The sequence below is a fragment of the Apteryx mantelli genome, chromosome 6 (genome assembly GCF_036417845.1).
Source record: "Apteryx mantelli isolate bAptMan1 chromosome 6, bAptMan1.hap1, whole genome shotgun sequence".
Taxonomy (NCBI): domain Eukaryota; kingdom Metazoa; phylum Chordata; class Aves; order Apterygiformes; family Apterygidae; genus Apteryx; species Apteryx mantelli.
In genome coordinates, this window is record NC_089983.1 from 22,956,407 (window position 1) to 22,976,782 (window position 20,376).

General features: G+C 37.3%; 1 protein-coding gene across 1 annotated transcript in view; it reads left to right on the forward strand.

The window, feature by feature from the left end:
- CERKL (ceramide kinase like) overlaps positions 1–20,376 on the forward strand; it is a gene marked incomplete at its 5' end in the record, with an annotated part of 60,830 nt that overhangs the window by 938 nt on the left and 39,516 nt on the right. The window lies entirely within an intron of this gene.

Sequence of the window (20,376 nt, forward strand, 5' to 3'; positions counted from 1 at the left end):
AAATGTGGAAACATAATCTTACTTTCAAAACTATTTGCATTCTCTTGAAGGTGTCTGTTTACTGCAGTATGACTTCATAGTGCTTATGCCATGGATAAATCAAAGTTGCATTTCAGGAATGCAGAGTTTCTAGACAGCACAGCTGCAGTCTGTTACGGCAGGGTTAACTTGTCCAGGCCTAAATACAGATTCTATTTTAGTATAATTTTTGAAGGCACTTAGTATGGCTGAGATTCAACTGTTAGCTGTAAACTCCATATACAGAGGAACAAGGTTGCTTCCAAATACCTTTTTTTCTATGTTACGGTAATATGTTCTGTTTCAACGTGGTCTGTACGCTGCTGAGCTTCAGGAGTGTTGTGGGAGGCCGAGATTCCAGTGCTGCTGCTGCTTCAGAGAAACACTCGGATGCTCAAAGCTGAAGTCGTTAGTTTTCATTTCATGTAACCATGTAGGGATACCAGAGCTACTCAGATCAAACTAATGTGGCGCACATGCACAACTACTAGCTTTCATCCTGAAGTACTATAACCATGTTAATGCGATGTTGTGCTCAGACGTGAATGTCTGCATTTTGGAAGGACTGTTGAGTTCTGATGAAGTCTGCGCTGACATAGTCATGGACCTTCCTCTTGCAGAGCTAGTAGGAGCGTCTAAGTAATGCTGTTACGTAACACTGTACCCTTTTGGAATTATCTACAGCTCTCTATGTACGTGATCTGAAATGTAATTTATGAACTATTTAGTTTTGTGTGCAGTGCTCCAATTTGCCATTTTATATTTTGGCTACTATAATGTAGTTTGAATTGCCATATCTCAGAAACTAGGGTCCTTGGTTGTCTTTAATTGGGACCAGTGAAGGCTTTAAAGGTACAGATAGGAAGAATGGATTTCAATAGATGTTGCTTCATGCTTCCATAGATGGGAATATATTCCTGTTTTTTTCTAGGAAAATCCAGAGATTGCTACTCTGTGGAAGATCTCTTCATCCTGAGCTTTCAGAAGTTGCAAGCTCTTCTTTCTTGGCTTCTGTGAGGCAGCAAAGTACGCTGTGCTTAAAGTTAGTCATATTGCAGATAGCAGAACTTCAGGAAAGTTGTGGAAAGCAGCACTAACAAACTGGCATCAGTTATATCAGAATCTGGGCTTTTACTGCTCATGTATTAAGATGCCGATACAAAATGAATTTTCAGAGACAATGAAGTACTATGTAATATTCAGCTGTTGAATATTTTGGTTTCTAAGAAGCTCTTAATGTCTGATTCCCTTATTAGTTTCGGTGGAAAAGCCAGTGTTGTCTTCTAAGTGCTAGATTTTTTTTTTAAAGTCGGTGGCAGTCTATGAACTTTTACCATAGGATTTCCAAACTCTTAGATATCAAATACATTGAAGATAAAAGGATTGTCCTCTACCAGCATGGATGCCAGCCACTGTGTCGTATGTGGCTGTTCGAGGGAGATGTTCCAGGCCGTTCCATTCCTTGAGAATGAAAACATCTTAAAAAGAAAACCGGTGGGGTGTTTCTGAGACCCATCTGTCCTTCTGGTCATTTTTCACATTGCAAGGAGAACATAAGTCTCCTTAAACAGCATTCAAAAGGTATGTCCAAAACATGTCCTTCCAAACAATACTTGTGACTCCTTTCTTCAGGGCAGCTTGGCTCTGTGTGCCTCTGCCCGTGTCTGTAGATGCCCTGAGAAGGAGCTGAAGCTTCCTCCACGGAGGGATTGTTGTCCTTGCAACATTGGGGATGACTCCAGTGAGACGCTTGTCTGTTTTTCCTTCTTTCTCAGATATTCTCATCAGGATGGTTGCACCTCTGCAGCTGCAGAGGTCAAACACATATTTTGAAGCTTGGATGTTTTTTCTCTCTAGCTGTCTCGTAGCCCAGCTGCAATTGCCAAGGAGTACTCAGAGTGTGGGAGCTGTACTGGTGCTGGGAGGAGCCACCTCTGCTACTTTCTCATTTCATTTAACAGCAGCACGGTGCTTGGGCTGAGCTGTGAATAGGTACAGGAGATGGTTGGTGACTGTCTGGATGGCACTTGTTGCTCCAAGTGAGCCCTGTTGAAGTGTTCTCTGGGCTGATTTGGCTCATAGGTGGCTGGTTTGGGTAATGGTGTGTGTAGGTAGGTCCTATTCCCCTAGATTTGACTTAAGTACACTTTCTCCAAACCAAAGCCTTCTTAAAATAATTTATCTTAGGCTCTGAAAGGGAACGCACACTTTACCAGATGGCCTGAACTTTGATGCTAAATATTTTCTGCTTGGACTTCTATGTACTTTTCCTTCCTGCTTTAAGAAAAGATCTTTCTTGTATGGCAGTCGCTGCAGCCATTTCTGATGGCTTCCTTTCTTGTTCACTCTCAAAGTCTCTCAGTAAGTTCTCCAGCAGTCTCTTCTCCCCTCCCCTGTCAAATAAGCATGATCCATTATGAATTTTGGGTGCTCTATTATGATAAAGCTTCAAGCAGAAGTAGGGCCTGGGCAGATAGCTAAGTGTGGAGCCTAAGGGAGAGGAGGTGTCAAGTGGGAAAAGCGGGTAGTAAGATGCATGGCTTGGCAGCACTATCAAAAATGCTGCAATTGGAGCCCAGGTGTGCAGCTCACCTGAGTCGGTTCTTCTCACAGAAGCCAGGTACCCTCTGACAGATATCTGGTTGCTTGCTTTCAACAACACAGTGGATGTTGCAATGAAAAGTTCAGCTCAGAGTCTGTAGTTACTAGTTTTGTTTCTAACTCCTTTCTGTATGGCTTTTCTACACTATAAAAGTAATTCCTGAAATCAAAAAAACTCCTTCTATCTGTATGTTAATAATACAGCTCCAAACTGTAGAGCAATTCATTTCTGCACACTGCTTCAAAAACGCAGAAGAGAAAGCTATCTGAAATACAGGTTTGAATATTATGTGAGATTTTTGAGTTCCCAAAAGATAATAAGCATTGATATAAGCGATGGAAACTTTTCCAAGTGATGGAAGAAACAATCACTTACATTTAAGAACAGATAGAGTGGAATCTTTTGTCAGTATGGCTAAAGCTTAAAAGCTAATGAATTGTAGGGGATTAGCAGTAGTGGACATAGGAATCATTTGTATTTTAGAACAGTTTCAGTGAAGATAGCATTAGTTCAATGTTCTTTAAGCTGTCCTTCCAATATGGCTTGCTTTTCGCTGTTTAAAGAAATATCAGAAGTAAAGCCTTCATTCAAGCTGTCTGCATCTTTTTGGAGATCACCACAGCATTTCCAATTGCCAATAACTGCAGTTTCTCAGCAGATTTCTATCAGATAGGAAATGGAACTAAACTGGCATTTGACCCAGTATTTTACTGGTGTGCAAAGTCTGGAGGCTTTGGATCGTTCTGAAAAACATCTTTTAAATGTAATTTTTTGTGTGTGGCATACTTGACTAAAGGGTATATGAAGCTGTTCCCTCAGGCACCTATTTTGTAGGCTGGACTGAGTATTTGGATAAAAGGCCTTTCAAGTAAAACTTGCCTTTTTATATGAGTAATTGAACATAATATTTTAAATTCATTTACTAACAAGGAAGTAAGATATCTGCAGCAACCCAGAGGTTAATAAACTATTCAATATATATTTTTATAATGAAGTAAAAAAGATCAATATGTAGTTACAGTATACATAATATCTTCTTGTTATTTAAAATGTACATTTATATATGTACATATATGTATATATGTAGTTTTAGATAAAATAGTTCTTTAAGTGCAACAATAAGGAGAAATCACTGAAATATCAAAACAGTGAAAGAGTTAGCAATAAAGGACTTGGAATTAATTCTGAGTGCATAGTGGCCTGCTGCCAAGGCTATTTAGGAACAGATGTGGGTGAAATAGATACCAATAGTCTGTTTGGGATCTCTAAAGTAAGACATCTGTTAGTCTATCGGTCAGTAAAAATAATGGAAATGGGAACTGGCTGTTACAAAATATGAATTATTGAAGTTATTAGTTGGTCAAATTGAAAGCTTTTGATTTGACTTCTGGTGTGTAGCGAATATAATTTCTTCAAGTGACTTATCTATTGTCCAGGTAAAATAGGAAAATTTTTTTTTTTAAGGAAGGGCCATAAAAAAAAATAATTTGAAGTGTTACTAAGAGTGTGATATATATGTATAGCATTCCATTTACATCTTAAAGCTATATATTAATAAAGAAATCATGCAATGTTAAACAATCCCATGGTCTTTAATCTTGTAAGAAACTTAAATCTTTTTCAGTGAAGTCCATAAAATATTGCATATCTTTTATCTAAATGCTCTGTAATAGTGCTAAAGAATTTATTGATTTACATCTTTCTGAAGAAATTAAATATGTTTAAGGTAAAGGATTGCACAAGAATTTTTTCTTTATTTCAGGTTACTTTTAGACATTTCTTGATTCTGTGTGTCTTGTCCCCCTCCCGCCTCTGCTCCCGATCAGTCTGGGAGAGTTCATAGCTAGGTGTTTGTGGGAAAATTTATGTAATAGTGTTTTTTGTATATACTTTAATTCCATACAGAGAATGTGAGAGAGAGAAGATATTAAAACATTTGTTCTAGAAAATAAGTTTCTTCGCTAGATCTTGCAAGTTGTATTTGTGTTTATTTGGGATTACATGTGTCTTAATTGCACATGCGGGTTAGTGTACATTGAACTTGAATTCTGGCACTACTTGAGTTTCATATAATAGGATTCTGGTGTTATTTAGCTTTCAGACAAAGTAATAACTCTTAAGATCTTTCTTAATGCAAGAGTGTTTCTATTGTTGATGCTGTGGTTTTGTTATCTTAAAACTCTTATAGGCCATAAAATCACAAAGTTTAGGCTTGTCTAAAGGTTCCCCCCTGCCCACTTCTGTTCTGTAATTTTAGTTTATGGAATAATTGTTAACTCTTTTTTTTCTATGCTTTCTGTGCAACAGAGTGTGAGAGTAAACTGGTTTATGTATCAACAGAATTTTTAATGTACACTTTTGGATTCTTTCCATCATGATACATTAGTAAGACAACTAATCTTTGATGTCCATGCTAGAGGTGTAGGGCTAAATGTCTCTTGTTCCTTGTAAATTAATATTCCTCAGAAGTCATTAAACAACAGTATGCAGTCAGGTCCCTTATCTAAGCACTAATCTTGCATCTCAGTTAGTGAATCGTTCTGTTCTTCAGCTTTGTGAAACAGTGTTTTGTCCCACTCTTTTATATTCTAGATAATGCTGTAATCTTTTCTTAATTGTCATTTTACCATATCGTTCCCCGGTTTGTGTCCCTTTACTGTGCACTTTCGCATCTTTTCTGTTATAACCAATGTGAGCAGCTTATCTTGACTTTCAAGCGTAGTTTCCTTATTTTACCCACGTTGCCAATTCTCTCCTCAGGCCACTCAGGTTTGCCTGCGGTACCAGCCACTCTTTCCCAAGCGTGCGAAAAGTGTGTTCTTTCTTTCACATAGTCCCACACTACGTGAGGAGTGCTCTGTAAACATCCAAGAAGCTGTATTATTCTTGAAACACTACCCTACACCTACATATATATATATATTTTTAAAGCAATGCCTACAGGAAACAAAGCCAAAATCTGATTAATATTTTGTTTGCTCAAAGTCTGAGATTGCTGCCTGCATTTACGGTCTCTTTGTCTGCAGGTGTTTCTTGCCTTGGACTGTTGGTGGTTATATGGTACCTTGCATGAGATAGTCGTGGGGATGTCGTGATGCCTAAGGGAGTCTTCTTGTACGGCAAATCCCTGCCAGCCTGCTGCCGTAGTTGGAACTGTTCATGGCAATAAATGGGGTAGAACTGAGAATGTGATATTCTGGTATATTTTCTTTTAATTTTGTTTCTTAACAAAAACATGCTGAGATTAATACATTTCTGTCTTTATTTTACTGTTACAAAACCAAAATAAAAAGAAAGTAGGAAAGTCTGTCATCTGCTCTTGTCAAAGTAAACAGAACTTCAGAAAGCGATTTTCCTCTCATTCTAGACATGTCTTATTGTTAACTGTATATATTACAAGAGCAGCAGGTAACTAATAGCTGTTGTTGCTTTTGTGCCGAAAAACAAACAGCAAATAATTAGTAGACAGAAGAAATCCTATTTTGTTTTGTTTCATTTATGTATATCCAACTATATAATGCACTATCTTTAGAAGCAAGTTTTTATTTCAGTGTGTGCAGTACTTTAAAAATATTTTTATCCTTTTTAGAGAATTTACAAAAAAGCCTAAATAGCTGAAAGCGTCAGATTCGTAAACCTGAAGAATTTAATATTCTTTGTGTACCTTAACATTGGCGTATCAGGTAACCACTGTCTCCCCTTTAAGGAAATCAGTGGTCCTGGTTTCTACAACGTATGTTGTAACACTATGTGCAGACAAAAAGCCATAATGTGTTGAGTATCTGATACGTCTATTACCATATTGCCATAAGGAGCTGCTATTATTTTAGACACCAGCTGATTTCATGATAGTGTTGGATTTCTTTCACATATGCTTATGTTTTCGTACAGATGATCCTTTACGAACATCTGCTAGTTTTGTGGTGGTATCTGCTGTTTCCTTTTAAAATTTGACCTTTTTGTCAATTACTACTGGGGCTCCTCCGCAATTACATTATACGAGGATCTTTTTCTAAATTGATTCCTGTGTCATAGATATTAACTGTCAGTTTTGTGAGTTAATTGGGTTTCACCATGCTCTGACATACTAAGGAGTTGAGTGCAACTGTAAAGTTGATAAATTAACCTTTATATATTATATATATATATATATATAACAAGTATGTATTTTACACTGCTAACTTGAAATAAATGACTAGAACATCCCCTTTTCAACTGTTTAGGAGTCACAAAAATACTTTTGTTTGTAGACTAAGTAGTTTGAGAAATACCACCTTTAAACCTATTGCTGTTTCACTAGGGAAGAGGTTTTGGAATGCCCCTCTGGCAGTTGAGGAACCCTTTCCCCCTTATTTGAAATCAAAAACTCCTCTCTCCTGGTTTAGGAGCATGTCTTCAAGCGTAGCTGAATATGTGCAATTGCAAGTACAATCAAAATTGAGTTGTGCATGTGACACTGCGATTGGAGGAAGTCACAAGCCTGTAAATGCAGCCAAAAATGCGTTGTTAGCAGGTTGGAAACTGCTGCTTTTGTATGAGTAACTGTGCTGCGTTATAGTCTCTCATTCATGGTAGAATTCTATACATGCGGATGCTATCTGAATAACTGGATTTTACTTAGATTATGATTAGGAGCTGAAGACATCAGTATTGCCTGTCTCCTGCATTGTGTAGGACTTGAAATTTTACTATCAAAGTGTTTGCTGTGGACCTCTGCAAGAAATGTAGTGTGATTTTTCATTATTTGGAAAAGAGGTTGATTATTTTGTTCCCAATGTACAATGTACGTATGTATAAAGATAGTTGTTACTTTCACATAATACTGTTCATGGTTTTAAAAGTTAAATGTGTATTTAGGTATGCATGAGACTTGGTATCCTCTTGTTTAATATTTTGAAAAATAATTAGGCTTCTGATATTTCTTTGTCTTCATTTATTGATATGCATTGTCATATAGTTATACCTCTTTAATGACAACTGTCTTAATTCCAAAAGTGTTCATGAAGTTAAAAGTAACTGACTTCACGTTTATACTTTTCAGTGACAATGCTACTTAAGGGAAAAAAACCACTAGGTAACTCATCTAAAATGTTTTTGTCTTTTTTTTCGATTGAACCTAAATTTCTTTATGAACGTTTGTTTGGAATTCTGTTATTATCAAAGTATGCAGATTAAAATGTACTGCTTCTACTGAAAGAAAACACTTTTCTTCCTGTAATGTCTCAAGATAACTGCTCTCCTATTGTGTTTTCTGGTGGAGCGATCAAAAAAGGTAGCAAGTCTAGTAGAGCAACAGGAAATGTCTTGCACAGCTGGAGGTGGCAGTACTGGAATTATCAGTTCTTTCTGGGGAAGAATCACTGAGTTTTCTTTCATGCGACACCCCAATCCCCATTATTTAGTTACTGTTATCAACAGTGGCTCATTTATGGTGTAGAATAGTATTAGCTAAGCTTATTTTTTGGGAATGAGTTTGGTGCCCTGAGACAAACATGTTTGTTTGAAGTTGTGAGCTATATTTGAATCTTTGTCATGATGGTAACTGGAGTGTTTAAAACTGTTTATGTAGAGGTTGGCAGGGTGCCTCTGTTTTTTATTCCTGCCCCAAGTTTTCAGTTTGTTCCTTTTTAAGGTTAAAGAATATCTTCAACTTACTCTACCGTGGGCATGTGTTGTCCCCTTGTGTTCTCCCCTGCTTCCCCCCCCCCCCCCCCCCCCGACTAAGGCAGAATTTTGTGATCTTTACTTTTCTGATTGAATAAACCGCACACTATGGATTTAAAGCAAGAAAGGTAAAGCCATGACCTTATACTTACTGTATTTCTGAACCTCTGTTGAAACATTTTGCCATTGTCTTTCTGGAAGGAAACTGTCTTCTGGCATGTGCTGGGAGAGATGGATGCTGCAGGTACAAGAGTCACATTCTGGCTCTTAAGCATGTACATGTGCTCAACTGAAAGAAGTCCTGAAAGAGCTGTTATCTAAATCAGTGCTGACATTACCAAGAATAAATAATTGGTGATTTGTACATCGCTGTGGAAGAGAATTCTAGTTGTAAAAAAGATCGTCCTGAGCCACGCTGGGTTTTTTGACTCCATCCTTTAAACTTTTTGTCAAGGTAGTTTGTTTTCATTAAGGAATTAGATGCTGGAGTTGAAGTAGCTTAAAAGGAGATACGAGTATCACAGCCCACAGCTAAAACCCATAGCTATTTTGTGGATATCCTAAGGATTCCAGGTACGCAGATTATGTTCAGTGGAATTCAGTGTGTTGTCTCTTGGAGATGATCTCTCACGTGTGTACACATCTGTAGCATGAACATGCTGCAATATTTAAACATGCTGAGAACACAGCGAGAATAAAGTGGCCCACAGAATTCTTCTGCGTGATTTTTAGAGGCGCAGATTGCAGGTGAATCGCAATGACACTTGCAAATTACATTTGTCATCCTAGCTGAATATTGCTAAATGTTTCAGTGTGGTGTGTACTGCAAATGGCACATATTAGATATTATTTACAAATGTTAGAAATTAAAGATAACAAGAACAGAACTTGAGCTCTGTGTGTATCTATCTATGAGGACATGGCTCTACTTTGAGATTGAAATAATGAATACATAAGCCCTCAAGTTGCTCAAGCATGCTTCAAACTATACTTAATCTGAAGGTTTTTTAAATATGATTGTAAGCCAGAGCATTTAGAATGATTATATGGCAGAGTATTTAGTTTTTGTAAAATTAGAGCCAGAAACCAGAGTGGATCATAGAAATTATTCAAATGATTCCCAAATAACTTGTATACATATTAAAAATTCTGTTCTGGGCCCATCACTGGCCTTTTTATAAGGAAGCATTAGTTCTCCTTTCTAATAGTACGAAGCTTCTGTTTTCTCTCATGATCTGCCAGTGGCAACAGACACAAATTTGAGAAATATGTTTATGTTTAAATAGGTAATGAGAAAAGGCTTTGAAGAATTCTAGATCTGAATTTTCTTGTGAACTTTGATGTATCCCTTTTGTAAGGTACTGGATGGAAAAGAAAATTCTACTGATGGTAAAGATCTGGCACAGCTCCCCCCTTCCCTGGCTTCTTGTTTAGTAGTAGGTGTAAGAATATGTTAAATCTCTGTTTTAAAAACAAACAAAAACACTATAGTAACTTTGTTTGCCACATAGTTCTCTAACATAGCTGTGGCCATTTCTTCCCCGTGTGTTGCAATTTTAAACGAGCGGCCAATTCATGAACAGAATTCAGTGCAGGGCTCTGAGTTTCCTGGCTTTTGTCTGTTTAGGCTACGTAAGAGGCTTTACTTAGATGCTTTTCTGTACAGAGTTGTTGCTGGTGTCAGTTTATTTGAACTGTGACCATATATCTCTTCTGTCAGTTCATATACTTAAGTGAATATAGGAAAGTATGCTTTGCAAAGCTCAGAAAATGCAGAGCAACAGATGTTGTGTACTGCACAATTATTCGTATCCTGGAAACAAATCTTTACACAGTGCAGACGGAGTCTTGGAAAAACAAAATTTGACATACAAATGATCAAGCTAAGAGGAACAGCAGTAAGTACCTCTAACTAAATTTGCTGCTGTTTGGCAGATACTGTTCTGAGTAGTTAAAAAATGCATACTGTTTTATTAAAATTTTTTTGGACATATTTAAAAATAAAGCTGTAGGAAAATGGCTTTTCGAGAGAGCTTGTGTTATTAACATAAATGACAATTCTTATGAATAAATTGCTGAAAGTAAATAGGAAAAAAAATTGCAAGCTAACTTAGTGATATTTTGTGTGCAAACAGCACATTTTTGCCTAGCTGTTCTGTTGGTGGTTGTGAAGGTGGTTTGAGAGGAGCTTGGGCCTGTGCGTGCTCTCCGTGGGGCGCTGCCTGCCACGGGGCCTTCCCGAGCGTTCCCGCAGATCCTCGCCCTCCAGGAGCCACCCGAACAGCCGCCCCTTGCAGGGTGCAGTATTGCTTTTATAAAAGGAAGAAAAAAAGCTTCTGAATATTACAGAGATGGCAAAAATGTGAAATGGTAATGATTTTTGGTCACTTCACTGCAACGCAGTCATTAAACTAGGCCGTGATTAAGCTAAGATCCTTCAGACCATTTTTCAGTTCCACAGACCTTTTGTAATGGAGGAATAGTAATAGCTAGAGTTGCTTTAGAGAACTGTGCTTAACAGAGGAAAAGAATATTTGCTAAATGTTTGTGTTTATTTTACTGTAATACAAACAAAAATGAAATAAACAGGCTTTTATTTGCATTTACATTTGTTGGGGAGTTAATTATTTAAAATATGGTGGAAACAAACAGGTGTTGTTTTTGGAAATTTGGTCCCTAGGTCTTGCTTGTTTTACAGAAGCTGTTTGTGGAATGTACACAGAAATTTCCTGCTGAACTTACCGTATGATTTATACATATAGTTGCTTGTTGTTTGTCTTGCTTAAAGGAGCTACTGTGTTTTTGTTTTGTTTTTTTTACATATGCCAGTATAAAAGTTCCACATTAGAAATATTCATTTGCACACAGAAACAGACTTGAAAATGAACTTATAGTAAAAAGATAGCTCTTGTTAAATATGTTTCTCTTTGTTTCATGTTTCTAATGTGTTTTCTTTGTGTCTGTTTCATGGACTGAAGGCTGCCTGAATAGTTCATAGCATCTTTGGTATTAACAGTATGGTCTGAAAGGAGTATGGAAGAGAGAAAAACTGACAAGGAGTAAAGATAGAAAGACAGAAATTCTGAATTTATGTGTTTGGTTAAAATAGAAACAGAAACGCATTTAAAGATCGTTGGTTCTATCCTACAAGAAAACTTCAGAGATGTCCATTTTACAGATTTGACTAGGCAATGGGACAGTGTATCAAGAGTTGATGTACTTAAGCATAATGTAATGTATCAATCTTTTTTCTTTATTTAAATGTCATCTGCTTGGGATCAATATCAGGAACTATAGCTAGACCTTTCCTTATGTATATGCTCATGGACTGCTTATGGAGAAAATATCATGTATCACCTAAATAGTTGTTAGAATTATTATGTTAAGAATTATTAGTAGATAAATGGAGGAAAAAAGCAGATAGCTGTTGGTTTATAGAGCATACAGATGTTCAACCACAGCTTGAACGCTGTGTGCGGTGCTGGCCTTCTCAATAAAGCTGTCGTAGAACTGGAGGAAGTTTGGAGCGTGACAGTGCAGGTGTGGAGCAGCTCCTGTGCGAGAGCACTGGCATGGGCTTGCGCTTCTGGGGCTGCAAGAGCAGCGGAGGAGGGGACGGATCCGAGACCTGGAGACAGCAGGTGGCAACTGCTTTCTCTCACTTCCAAAATAAGAAGTAAGGGGCATCAACTGAAGCTAAAAGTAACCAGGCTCAAAACAAAAGGAATACTCGCATAATGAAGAAAAGAACTGTGAAACTTCCTGCCAAAGGATATTGTGGATGCTAAAAGTTTTGGTGGATCCAGCTGGAAACTGAAGGCCTCATTTGAGGGCAGTTAAATACCTAGAAATCACAGTGGTTCAGGATGTCCCATATGAAAACAGGTGGAGACTGGAAAAGTATTAAGAGGAAATATTACAAATGCTTGCTCTATTCCTGGTCTTCTCTTAGCGTGTCCTTATGGTGACTGTTTAACACATGATACTGAGCTGGATGGGTTTTTGCTCTGACCCAGTATTACCAGTTTAAAGTACCAGAAACCAGTTAAATTATGTTTAAAATTATATTTTACATAAAAACACGCATATTACTCGTCTGCATCTCTGCCTATATCTGCACTATTAAGAACATTTTTCTTTAGTAGAATTTGAACTTCAGTGTTTGCCAAGCCTTCCATTTGCAATGTACTTGCCCATAATGGGGGCTTTTTTTCTGCATCAGCCACCTCAGAATCTGAGCTTTTCCATCCTTACTAATGACTACTTGCTCTATTTTAAGAGGGGCGTGAGGAAGTGACATTGTGAACGTTGCTCTGAACACTGGAAGGAAAGCTTCCCCAGGTTTTTGAATGTTTCCCCAATGCAGTGTTAATCGCTTCATGACTTGTCATTCAATATTTGATTATTTTCAGCTGTAGATGTTTTGTTCCCCTCCTGTTTGCTTCTTCCTGAGTTCCACTTGCTTCTTACTGAGTTGTGTAACAATTTTGATGGCTTTTCTGTAAAAAGAGCTCTAAGAAACTCTTCATTTGGCTTTGTTGGCTATGAAAGTAGGCTTCCTGCAAAGAGGACAGGAGTAAGTTATACTTATTATGTTATCTAAGATCATGTCAAAGGCATAACTATTTGAGTTTTCTTAATCTCATTGTAGAGTATCTTGATTTTAATAGTGGAGGTAACTAGCTAACCTGTTTCTGAAGTAATGCATCATATGAAGGAATAACTGCATGGATTAACCAAGCTGCTGCTGAATCCAGTCTATGACTTAAAAAAAAAAAAAAAATTAAAAAAAAAATTATGCTTGTCAAACTCAGATGGGGTTTCATATATGCCCATGGGTTAATGTTCTTTTAGGGAAAAGACTTATTTTTATTGATAGATGTATTTTATAGAATGTCTATTTTATGTCTAACAAATTCTCGATAGCTTAATTTTAAGAAAATTACAATACAGTAACAGGCTGGATAGGAATTCTGTTTCTTAGCCATAAGTGCCTTGGAAACATTGCTCATATATGTTTATATATAAGAATTGAGAATTTTTCCTTGTGGAGAAAGGAAGTTGGATTCTGAAAAAGAATAGCTAGGTATTGCTGTATAGGTACTTCAAGTATGAATCCATCTCTGATCTGGTGATTGTATGGAGGCTCTTTATGCCTGTGAGTGAAATTCTTGAGGTCCACAAGTGAGATGTTTACTTCAGCCTCATAGTGGTGGGATGTGTGTGTGTGTGTGCGTGCGCGTGTGTGTCTCCCCATCAGATGTAATGCTAGCATTTAAAAGCTTGTGGATTTAAAAATTCATATGTATTATCACAGGCTTGAAATTTATCCATATCGTCTGACACACATTTCTCCAGCATGAAAACACAGCTTTTTTTTTTTTTTTTTGATAACTAGATCGTTAGTCTTTCCATTTGATTCTAGTACTTCTTGGTGTTCTCTATGCTGCTTCGTCATCCTAGCTGTGTCTAGACAGTTCTCTGTATGATGTTGCTGTTCTCCCCAAATGTATTTCTGTTTGTTGATGGAACATTTCTCCGTCTTGCTTCCCCTCTCAGGAGGAGGAAAAGGGCTTGAATGTCTCGGATGGTAATTGTTCTTTTCGCCTGAGGAAATTGGTGAGGAGCTTTGCTTTGGGAACCAACCTGGCCTTCAGGTGTTCATAAACACATTCTGCACTCTGCTACCCTTCACTGACACCTTGAAAGACCTCAGTTAGTAGCAGATAGCTAAATGTGGTATGTAGCTACAGTGCTGTAGTTAAAAGGAGTAGACAAGAAATGTCAAGCAACTTGCTCAAGAAAGATGGAAGATTTCTTGTGTGAGATCACTAGTATCTGCAAGGATGCAAAATCTAAATCATGGAAAAAAAAATTTTTTTTTTATCAGTTGGTATGCCTGTCAGAAAATGCATAGGTTTCTGTGTATAACTAAGTATAGTAATGCAGTTTGGTGTAAAAGCGCAAGTCATTTTTATACTGATGGTTAATTTTGAATTTTGCGTCATGATAAGTGGCATAATTTAATGCTACATAAAATTTTAGCATTTTCTGGTTTCTGCATGTTATTTTAAAATGCATTAACTTATTTTACTTAGTGGTGGTTATACAAATCTGAAAGACTGAGACTTTCATTTTTTTGAGAAAGTCTTGCATTAAGATCAAAAAACGTGCCTTTAAATTACTCATTACCTATTATTATTACTCCTAAATTGTATAAAAACATTAAAGTATTGAACCAACTCAAAGTACCTGCCTTCCCCAATTATGTTTGTGTAGTTTGATTTCCAAAATAGCATTATAATTTTTTCTTAAGAAAAATTGTCTAATCAGGTATACCTCAAAATAATTCTATTCATTAAAACATTCTGTAGAGCTGTTGATATTGCTTTGGCAGTATTGTATGCACAGGCATTGAAATTTAAGTTAGCTGAGAGAAATTTATTATTTAGAGTTTTATATCAACTGTTGTATTGCAGTATATATTCAATGGTTGTACTGCTAAATGAAGTAAGCATATACTTAGCTTGCTGCACAGCTGTATGGGCACAGGTGGACATCTTGGTAGTAAGCACCATGCAGTGAAACACATGGCACTACACAACATGGGGCAAAGAGCACACAGTTTGAATTAGAAGTCATTTTATGGGTACCTTGTAAATTTGTGCTTGTTCATATGTGGACTGTGATTTTTAAAAAGGGTGTATGTGATTTTTATATTGAACATTTGTGATACTATACATCACTAATGTAGTTGTCCTCCCTTTGTGGAGAGAGGTAGTTTAGTGTAAGCCTGTTTATGTTAATAGCTTAAAAATTTATCTTTATAACTGCATTTTGCCTATATTTATAGTAACATTGGCACCCTGTGTACAGAAGATACAATCAGTGCTGAAAGGAAACTTGCATCCATCTGGAAGCAATAAACTTTTCTAAAAGACTGCACAGTGTTACTTAATCCTGTGGTTTCTTACTGTGAGTGAAATTAAGATTTGGTTCAGTTGTGTCACATCACATTGGTATCAAATTTTTTGTAAAAGCTTTGTCTTAGTGTTAAGCTACAAACAAAATTTAAAAATTGATCAAGGTCTGAGGATGCAAATTTCTCAGTTGCAGGATTATACATCACTGTAAATGTAGTCAATTGTATACGATAATAATGGAAAGCTCTTAAAGTACTTGCATTTTGTAAGCCTTCTATTTATACCAAGGGCTACATTGTATGCCAGTCAAAACTAAGTATACCTTAAATTTTGCATTGTGTTCTAAGTAACTTGTAATTATTTATTTGTACTACACATGTATCGTGAGGTATAGAGTATTAATATGCCAAAAATATTTTACAAAGCTCATTAGAAAAATATGAATAGCATCCTTAAGAGTAAGTGGAAAAAACATGTATATTATAATGTAACAAAAATCTGTTCTTTTTTGTTTTTTCGTTTGTTTGTTTTTTAAGTTTGCTAATGGTGTGGTATAGATGAAAAAATGGGATTCATTCATCCCTGCAGGGAAAATGGTGGAGTGTTCCTGTGTGGCAAGTGTGCTGCAGCCTGTTGGGGCGCGGGGGTTTGGGGCTTGTCGGATGATTTTGAGGGTGCTATTGCTGTCTCCTGCTGTAGAAGGCGCAGACAGGATGATGCAAAGGATGACTGGGGATGTGAAGAAAGCTCCTAGAAAAATAAGCTCAAGATCAATGGGGATAAAACCAAATATGTATCTGTTAGTCAGTGAGAAGTGCTTAGATGAGTTTGTCTAGCAGTTGTTAGCTGTGCTTCCCTTTAGGTACCTAGAAACATGAATTGCTAACCTCCGTGAATTTCCAGTAGTTTAAGGAAGGAAATTGTCCTGTGTTTAGAATGGGAAATGTCTGTCCTTTTTTTTCCTGCAGAGAAGGTTGGCTTGAAAACCCTTTTCAGAACAGGCCAACGTTTGGATGGGGCATATTGAGTTCCCTGAATAGGGTATTCAGTGGTATGGATGGTTTGTAAATCTGTATTTGTGGCTGAAGCAGATCTCTTGCCTATAAGAGTCCAAGTCAGAACTAATCGTTAACTTGAGGTAATCAAACGCAAGGATGTCATATGGCCATGGGGGATGATTTTGATTTATTTTCTCCCATTATTTTCTCAAATGACAAAAGTAAATGTCATGATTATGCCACAAATTAGCAGCTACAAAACAATGTTTATGTGTAAGAGTTTTCATAGGAACATAAAATTAAGCTCATGTTTCCTTTCTGGGGATTCTTTAGTATCTTTCAGCTGTTCCAGCCTATTGTATTAAATCACATAAGTCCTTAAATTCCACTCTTCTGTTTTATTTCCTAAATCTCCTTCTCTCTCTTCCTCTTTTAATTTTATTATGTAATGGTGGTATTATTGTTCTGTGTAAAAACCAGTCATTTTAGCTGATGCCCATGGTTTCAGGCACTTTACAAAATGGCCAAAATCACTGATGTTTGTTACACTGACAGCTCCTTTCATTTATTGCATGAAAAGCCCCAAAGTTTCAGGCACTTAATAAAAGGTTTGCTGGTACTTTTCGAATCATATTATGAAATTAGGCCATGCTATAAGTCTAAAATATAGAGCTGTCTATGGTAGATATATCTTCAATGACTTCTTACTTAGTGTGATATTAATGAGAAGACGTAACTATTAAAAAGCAAAATCTTTACTGCATGCATCCTCTCAAACCGTTCAGACTCGGAATCATTCACTGTCTACCTAGCTTCCTCTTGGATAACATTGTTCTAAACAGTATTATTCATAGTAGATCATCTCATTAGGGATCTTCTCATTTTTCATTTGATTATCTTCCTCAAATTCTTTGTTAGAGAATGAAGGGGAAAATTTGCTCCCTTCCTTAAGGTGGACTTTCTTGTCTTGTTAGGTCTTGTGTTAAGACTTAGTCATGCTTTTCCTGAGGAGGTAGTTCTTCAACAAGTTATTGGGCTCCTTTGCAAACTCCATCAGCTTTGGTATGTTTGTTTGACAAAGTTCTGCAGTGGACCTGTAATTCATAAGCAGCAAGGTATTTCACTGCTCAGAAGCAGATGGAACAAGTCATTAATGAAAACTTTAGGGTTAGATGTCTAATGAGCTTCACCCTAAGAAGAAATGTCTTGCCCTTTCCCTGCCAGGCATCACCTGGAGGCAGAATGTTGGGTGGAATCCCAAGTCCTGGGACTCATTTGTGCTCTCACGGGAAGTCTGCACATCTGGCTGCTGTCCAAGTGGCGTCAGTCCCAGCAAGGAAGACTGCACTAAGCTGAACTGTACTAAGCTCTGCCCTTACAGCATGGCATTAGTTGAACAGTCACTTGATTTAGCCTCATCTTTCTTTTCATTTCAACCAGAACTGGGCAATTTGGCGGTTGTTTTTTGTCAGGAATTTGCTTATTACCATTCTATTAAAGGTATAGTGAAACTTGCCCATATTTTAAATCCCTGAGGATGCTCCAACCCAGCACTTCAAGGACTAAGCTTAAACGTTCCCCTCAGTTGCTGTGGTGAGGTGATGCTGGGCAGGCACACATATGCAACAGCCACCTAGGTTTGATGAGGATGTTCAGAAGAACAAGGATTAGTTTTAAAAGATCTGGTAGAACAGAGATTGGAATCAACTGGGCAAGGAGTTTTGGGGGAAAGAGTAACTGGGAACAGAGAGAGGTGAGAGGGGAGAATAAAATGTAGGAAGAAGCAATCAATTTTTTACTCTGAGTCAAGGAAAGAAGGCTGAGATTCTGGCCTCTACTTCTCAGACCATTTTATGTTAAACTAATTGCATTAAAAATACCACTGAAGGTACATGTGAAAGTAGAGTGAAATGCTTTTGAGGTGAGTATCCTAATAATGCACTTATGAAAATGATACTCCCTTGTAAGCTTTTTCTTTCTACGATCATTATTCCTGCATTCCCTTCTAACCAGGAGGGCAATTTCAACAGGAAGGGCAAAGAGCCACTTCAGCCTGTTCCTACCTATATCTGCTTGGTAGTTAAAATATTTTGCTCGAAAGCGGCTGATACAGTTTTAACTACCTGAGGCCAAAAACAGTATAGGGCTCAAGTCTCTTGCTTCCTGGATAAATACGTAAATAAACTGTTTTATAGAGGTGGTTGGCCGTGTTATTACCCTGTATTTCAGTCATGTTTCCTTTTTTTATTTTTTGCTTGCTTTTTGTTTAAAAGGTGCAAAAATGTATACTGTCTACTATATATGGTCTGAGCAGATAGGAATTTAAGTATAACTAATTATTATTTCTGGGTCCCAGCTTGCAGACAGGACAGAGGTCTAGCTGTGTAGTTTGTGGCAGTTATGGAATAAGCAGGAAAATGAGAGACCTATCTAATAAGAGACCTTTCTAATAATGGTAGGTGTCCAGTGGCTGCTGAGTGGTGGGTGTTTAGGTAGCAATTTTAGGTGTATCTACTTAATGTCCACTTAAGTCCATTGCTTACGCTTGGCCTATGAATATAGAGAAATTGTAAAGAAATACCCTTAGCAAAGAATGGGATGTTCTTCTGCTTTTTGTAGAATGTGTTTAGACTTACACAATATCATAAAGCCATTTTCAATATTGTTGTATTTATCACATCTTTTTTTTGGAAGAATTATTGAGCAGAAAAATAGATCAATATAATTTCTGTTGTCTAATATAAGCCTTGATTCTACAACTGGGATTCACTTTGGAGATTTTTTTGTTGTTGTTAAGTTGTACTGAGGCTGCATAATTGGAGCCTGAAGCACAGATTTGTTCAAGAACATTTCTGGAATATAAATTCTTTCTATAATCTTATTTTTAGAGATATCTATCTATGATAGTAGTTTAATAAAAGACAATTTACTTTGTCTTATTTATTTCTTTTCTAAGCAGGAATGGCAAATAATTGTCAAGAGGCCTTTTGCTGCTGTATTAACATAGTTTTGCTGGATAAGTAGTTATACACTAAACTTAATGTTAGTTTATAAAGTGGATTTTTATTCTGTGAGTTTTATAAGGCTTTTGAATTGTTAAGATGTAAATAGAATTTTAAGAACTTTGGGGAAACCAGTGTGGTGCCAGGTGCCTCTTCCCCAGTTCTTGCTCACTCTTGTTCATCTGTCATTTTGTGATCTTTGAGCTGTTAGCGATGTAGAGCGAAGATGCACAGTAGATTGGCTTAAGTCATACTGACTTCCTGCTGATGAAAGGGGACAGCCCTGGGCCTGCCTTCTTCCCTGCTGCATATTTTCTTATCACTTTGAACCATCTGTGGTGTTTAAGACTTGGGTTGAATTGATTTTATTAACCAAACAGTCAGAAAACTAACCTAGAAAAACGAAGAAAAAAAGAGTGGATGATCTGTGTTACTTTAGGAAGTTGAATGGACTCAAATTGTTTTTGCCAAGTGCCAGACATAATGCAGAGAGAGAAGGTTGGACCATGCAGTCATGACCGGTGAGCGTGGGCAGGTGCACGTATTGGAAGAGGGACTAGTGGTGTGGCGTATTGGATTGGCTTGGCAAAATGTGTCACTTCACCCTCAGGTTATCTAGAGTCAGAGAATGAGAATTGGTTGTATTCCTGTCAGGTGTTTTTAAGCTAAATTCCTGGGGGAATAAAACTCTGGCTGCAGCTACGTAGCGGGGATAAATAATTGAATTTAGTGCCCTGGTCTGGCGTTCCCGCTCTGGAGGACCTGAGCTGCTTCTTGTCAGGACTTTGTAGTACTACTCAAACTTCTTGCAGTTCCCTAAGAGATCATTACACCAGTCTGAGATGTATTTTTTCTAGACTAGGGCCTTGTCTTTTTTTACACCATTTATGAGGACTAGAGTAGTGCAAAGGTGATCTTTAAAGAAAAAATAGAAAGACCCTCCCACCCCAACCTGGCCCTTGCCCTACCTTCTTCTCCCCAGCTTAATGTGGCATACTCTTGGCAAGCAGGAAGTGCAGTTTTGCTTTTCCTGCTTTCAGAAGAGGCATACTATCAAATTTCACCTGAGGTACTGTAGCTGAATTGTCTTTTTGGAATAGAAAAAGCTTGAAAATTCGGAAGTTGTGAAAATAGCTTTTCTGTCTTATGTTTAGAGTATTTAAATTAAT